Source organism: Oryza glaberrima, chromosome 4, assembly GCF_000147395.1.
Source record: "Oryza glaberrima chromosome 4, OglaRS2, whole genome shotgun sequence".
NCBI classification, from domain to species: domain Eukaryota; kingdom Viridiplantae; phylum Streptophyta; class Magnoliopsida; order Poales; family Poaceae; genus Oryza; species Oryza glaberrima.
The window spans coordinates 13357831-13364567 of record NC_068329.1 but is presented as its reverse complement, the minus strand read 5'-3'; the positions used below and the strand labels follow the sequence as shown (position 1 = coordinate 13364567).

At 36.7% G+C, this 6737-nt stretch overlaps 1 pseudogene; it reads left to right on the top strand.

Annotated features, from left to right (window-relative positions):
* The first annotated feature begins 346 nt into the window (after positions 1-346).
* LOC127772259 (alpha-copaene synthase-like) lies at positions 347-6476 on the top strand (annotated as a pseudogene).
* Positions 6477-6737: the final 261 nt, after the last annotated feature.

The following is a 6737-nucleotide window of genomic DNA, read 5'->3' as shown; positions in this document are numbered from 1 at the left end:
CATTTAAGGTGCAAATTATTCTTTTTTCCTTCGTTTTTAATTTATTGCTTTTACAGATCATATCTGACGTTTTTCTCGATCCTTTCCTCTATCGGATGGTTCTTGTTTTTTAGATTACGTGGATCAATCAAGTGGTGTTCTGAGTTCTAACTAATTTCACTAATAGAGATAAGCTTCCTCAGCAATTCCACTACTGATCAAGCAAACTAGGATGATGTGGGGCTCTCTGTCTCCTTTCCTATCCGTTCCTCCCCTCAATTGTCTTGGGATTCAATTGTAGTGTGGTCCTGCTAAGCTCTATATAAAGCCGTCCCATATGCTCCATACACACAGCACCTAAGCAAAAACCAACAACACACCCACATTCACTGCTAGTTTGGGTATACAAGCATATATGGCGTCTGAGACAGTGGCATCCAACTTCGAACCTTCACTGTGGAGCACCTTTTTTATTGACTATGAGCTGAAGCCACTGCAGGCATATCTATATACTCTATATTTTTACTTCGTAGGAGCCTCATTATTTCGCTTATACTTATCCTACCTCCGTTTCAGGTTATAAGACTTTTTAGCATTGGCCACATTCATATAGATGTTAATTAATCTAGGCACAAATATATGTCTAGATTCATTAACATATATATAAATGTGAGCAATGCTAAAAAATCTTATAATATGAAATGGAGGAAGTGATATTTAAATTAATTATGGAGTTATTTTTGTTTTTTACCGTAGTTTATTTTACATTATTTGTTTTTTATCCCTAAGGGCACGTATATAAAAGTTTTACTCATAAATTATTTTTTTAATGTCTCACGTGCAGACATCATATCTACTTATGGTGAAGTTCTAATAAACTGTTCTCTGAATTTTATTGATGTTAGGCCTAAAATTGAAACTAAATGTTGACTTCGTATGAATTCTTTGTTTGACATTTTCAAACAATAATGTAACATGTATAGAAAGATCCAAGCTTGGTAACTATGTCGCCTTGTGTATCTGACTAGCAAGTCATTAGTCGGTGTAACAAAGCAGAAATTAAAAAATATGATGCATGATTAAAGAAAATTCAATTACTAGTTTCAGCAATTTTTCCCCGCAAAAAAAAGTTTCAGCAATTCTATATCTTTTATAATGTAGGTAGGGTACGTATATCATAGTTTTATTATTTGCGTAGCCTAAATATTTGATGGACTTCCTACGTGATGAGATGATCACAAAAATTAACAATCAACATGTTCAGATTTGAATAAGCGCTTATATTCAAGCAGAATTAATGTGTACATATATTTCTGATGTTTTTCTTGCACATGGTATTAGTTCATGTAAGATTATCTTTCCTTTTTTTTCATAATTTCTGCATGTACTACTTTTGACAAATTAATTATTGCTAGAACTGTTTCATGAATATTGTAATGTTATTTCACAAAGCTTTGCGTGGTTAATAATCTCTTTTTGATAACTATAATAAATCAAACTCGTGAATCTAACCAACCAGAGATCGGAAGAATGGATGAGGAAGAGAGCTGACGAGCTCAAGGAGAAAGTCCGCACGCAACTTGGGACTTGTGAAGACATTGTGGGGACAATGAACTTAGTGGGTGCAATCCAACATCTTGGAATTGAGCACCTCTTCAAACAAGAGATAGACAACACATTAAGAGACATTCGTACAAGTGAATTTACAAGCTCTAGCCTCCATGAAGTTGCTCTTTGGTTTCGCTTGCTTAGGGAGCATGGCCTATGGGTTTCTCCAGGTACCTACCTTATAAATAAAGACTAGAAGTGGTATTTATGCTAAAGATTGAAGATAAGATAATAAGATAATGATTGACCATAAGTGAATAAGATACTATCTTTTGAGTTCATTGTTTACAAGTGAATATAAAATTCAACTAGTTGTTCACTGCTAACTTTTTAAGAACAAGATACATAACTCTTTTACTCCATGGGATCTACTTTATTTCCTATCATGTCGATAAACATTGTTGTGTCTATCACAACCAAATACCACCTGATGTGGGCTCCCATATATATGGATTACTTGGTCATTTTAGGTTGTCCTTGTTCTAAGGATAATAAATCAAAATGAAAACGCTAGCAAATTAAACATTCGGATTGAATAGATGCAGAGTAGTTAGCCACACAAAGTTTTTGGCCACACGATATATTTGCTACTACCCCTGTTTTCATATTATAAAGGCAAAATTTGCTACAGGACACCTAAAAAACATGTAATTAGCCGTGGGACACCATAAAAACATGAATTAGCTGTAGGACATCGTAAAAGAATGGTAATTAGCCACTAGACACCGGAGACATTATTTTATTATTTTCGGTGGAAACAGAGAGAGAAAGAATGTTAAAAGTACGAAAATGCCCCCGGCTGCGAGCACTCCCTCTCTAGCCTCCTCGTCGCCCTCCTTACCGGTGCCGCGCACGCCGGTCGCCTCCAAGTCACCGTCGAACATCATCCGTTGTTCCGCAGACGCTCCAACAGTGCCCTGGCGTCGTACACCCACCGTCCCTTGTACAGCTCGCACCCCCTTTCCCACCACCTCTCAGATTCGCCTCAATGTCGACGCTGCTGTTGTTACCCCCTACCAACTCGTAGGACATGGACATGGGCATGGACTCGGATGAAGAGACCTGTTGGTGTTGGGGCGTGGATGGAGTTGACCTTTTGGTGTGCAGCCTCCTGCATTAGGCGGAGGTCAGGGGACCTGGTGCACGCGTGGGGGATAAAGAAGATATTGGAACATCAATTATAAAGCATGTTTTAATTATCATGGATATTTAATGTGATTGGCATATTTCTCTATATTTTCCAGGGTATATTTTTATTCATTTGCATCGCTCTATACAATTAAATTATATTTACTCTTTTTTAGGGTTGGCTATATTTTTCTTATTTGTGTCCAAAACAATGAGCACAACACAAAGACGCTACTAGCTAATTAAGAAATGTCCTGTTACCTTATGAGGTTGCCAAAATAAAAATATACAGTAGTAAATGAGTTAAAAATAAATATTATTTGTGCTGCGTTGCAGATGTATTTGGAAAATTCGACGGTGATGATGCAAGGTTAAGCAGTGTAATTGCTGATCATGACACAAGGGGTTTGCTAAGCTTGTACAATGCTGCTCACCTCCTAGTTCATGGTGAGCCAGAACTCGAAGAAGCTATCTCTATCGCAAGACATCATCTCGAATCAATGACTAGGGATTGTGACTTGAATCCGGTGTTAGCTAATCAAGTCAACCGCGCCCTGAACATAGCACTGCCAAGGACATGCAAGAGATTAGAGACGTCACTGTTTATTTCAGAATATGAACAAGAGGAAGGGTATAGTGAAATTCTTCTGGAGCTTGCAAAGCTAGATTTTAACATTGTACAGAACGTGCACCTGATGGAGCTCAAATCTATCTCTGAGTATGATTCTTTCTCTTATGGTAGTGAAAGCAACTAATTAATACTAACTCTGTCCCAAAATATATAAACTTTGAGCTATATGTATCTAAAACATAGCTAGAAGTTATTATAGATTGGGACCAAGAGAGTAATTAATATTGATGCCCTCAACAGTAGGCGCATATAATTAATTATACCCTAAACAAATTTGAAATAATAACTTTTCAGGTGGTGGAGAGATCTATACACGTATGTCGGGTTAAATTATGCTAGGGACCGTGCAGTGGAGAGCTACTTGTGGTCGTGCTTGGTATTTTATGAGAAAGATTTATTTTTCACCCGAACGTTTGTCGCAAAAATGATCTTGCTAGTTACCTTGATGGACGACACATTTGATTCCCATGCTACCATTCAAGAATGCCGACAGTTAAACTCAGCAATACAAAGGTGGGATTTGCTTTTCCGAAACTTACGTAGTTTAGAATTAAGAACGAACATAACATGCCATTGTTATGCAGAATTGTACACATTGTTGATCATATATAGTCATTTTTCACAATTATATAATAAAATAATATATAGAAATATGGTATAATTAATTTCATCAGGTTAATATTATTAAATTAGCAACATATAGTTATCATCCTATTGTTGATGCCAATGCAACTAAAAAGATAACGCTTTGAGTCATGGCTGACATGTAGATTAAATGCAACAATTTTAACCAGACCGTCTAAACGATATATATTAGTTGAATTGTTGTGTACTTTATATATTGTGATGCCACACATCCAAAATTATCATTTATTATTGATCACTATGAATATGTCAAATCAAAAATTGAAAACCACCCTCAATTTGGCCCAACCAATAAAATAAAGAGTTTGCTCTATGTCAACCGTCCCCTACTGACTAATGCCTTGATGTTTCTTATTTTATCCAACTAATATAGTGATTTTACTAGAATATCTAAGTATTACATATAGGTGCTAGATTAGTAATATCTTTTATTCTTGCACGGGATATTGATATTTCTTTGTACAATTCTTAACTTGTTCAGTTGGAGTCATCATGTATACGTATTTATGAGTAGTTCTGTTTGGATCCAATAGTACTGCATTGTATAACCATATCACACGAAGTAGTAAACATCATTACTACCAGTAGTGATAATTACTGGAACAGGAATAAAACAATTATACAATTTAGACCAATGATAATAGTGGGCAATAAGCCAACTACAAGTTTATGTGCACATGAGAGAGAAAGGAAAGTGAGGAGTTTTGGCTTTCATGCAAGAGCTAGCTATACACTTGCTTCAAGACATTTACATTAAATCCATAGTGAGAGAGATAGAGATGCGAGATAAAACAGAGTCAACCTTCTAGTTAGTCTATTATACATTTTAGCTTTAGTATGAGCTAATAGCCAATAGTTAGCTATACTATTATAAACTTGCTCTTAGTAACATCGCTGGATGATGGCAATAATTTATTATGAAGGTGCACAAAGAGTGGTATCTGAATGTAAATTATATATATATATAATCAATGAAGAAATTTTGCTACATATTTGGTTAATTTTTTCTTACCATACTCTTTCCCGGCCACCGGTGAGATGGATAGCTACACCATTTTCTTTTCCTCTAACTGAGAATTTCATATGAGTGTGTAATTTGTATATGTACATATTAAACCTTGGTGCAAACAATTTGGCTTGTCTTTCAGATGGGATGAAAGCGCTGTCACACTTCTACCAGAGTATCTGAAGAAGTTCTATAGAGAACTGTTGAGGAACTTCAAGGTGCTTCAGGATCAAGTGACAGACAACGACAAGTACAGGGTCACTTACACTAGAAAGGAGGTATACTATACATGTACCTAGCTAATTCTTTTCATAATCTGAAAAATGCTCCTTGATCTCTCTAATTGCAATTAAATTCAGTATGGTTAGTTCTGTTTTTACTAATTTCCTTAGTTGTGTGCAGTTCCAGAAACTGTCCACCTACTATCTCCAGGAAGCTGAATGGTCACACCAGAGGCATAAACCAAGCTTCGGTGACCAGATTACTTTGACAGCTATGTCCTCGGTCATTCCACTACTATGTGTGAGTGGGACGGTAGGCATGGGTTATGTAACCAAGGAAACATTTGAGTGGGTAGCCAGTAGAACCACCGGTATAGTAGCATCGGAAAAATTGGACGTTTCATGAATGACATTGCCGCAATGAAGGTACAAATGACTTAATTGGATTAATTGTCTACCATTTTAATAATGATATGTTAGATTTGAATATCTGATGGAACAATATTCTGGATATGTATTTTAAGTTAGAGGAAGATTGCTGTCTAATCAATATTTCTTGTACATGAACGGACGTAGCGCGGAAAGAACAAAGGGGATGTTGCGAGCTCCGTGGAGTGTTACATGAATGAGCACAAGGTGACGATGGAGGTTGCAATTGACAAGATTGATTCACTTGTAGAAGATGAATGGAGAACATTGAACCAGGCTCGTTTCGAGGATCATAAACTGTTTCCTGTCGTGGAGCAAGTTGTAAACCTGACTGCTTCCATGGCTTCGTTTTACGATGAAAGGAAGGATGCATATACATTCCCACCCTTCTTCAGGACACTATTGAGTCTCTCTTCGTCAATCCTGTTCCTATATAGACGATATACTATATCAGTTAACTAGCTTAAGTGGTGCTGCCAGTCCAAATATAGTTGTAACATCCTCAAAATTATAATTGGGGGTTATTGGCTAGTTTGAATAATCCTGAGGTAGCCCCAAGCTCTCGTTGGTGTGGCGTGCATAGCGGGAGCAGAAGCACTTCAGATGGACTTTGTTAGAGATGCAAAAGGCACGGAGATCTCGTCAATTGGCACCGTGTTGATTGCATCAGTTTAGCACATGTGTGCATGAGTTTGCGCGGTGTCGCGTGAGTGTAGCCGAGAAATGGGGATCGTGGGATGGCACTAGATCTTGACTTGGCGGTGTTTATATAGTTAGTATTTGCTTTGTACGCACTTTTGATTTTCAGAGAAATAGAGGAAGAAAAATGCCCCACAATCTCTCTGTTTTTCCAGTTTCCAAAACTCTGTTCTTCATTTTTGTAATCTCTGAACTTTCCTGGATTAGCTACAGTTCGTAGGTTTCAAGTTCACCACCTACATTTAAACATGTTAATTTTAAGCAAATATACGATAATGTTCTATCAAATATTCTCTAACAAAATTATTATGAGGACTACAAGATTTCCATTTACGTCATAGATCACTATAAAAAAATATACATCATAGCGCACTACAATTCTGTAAATAGA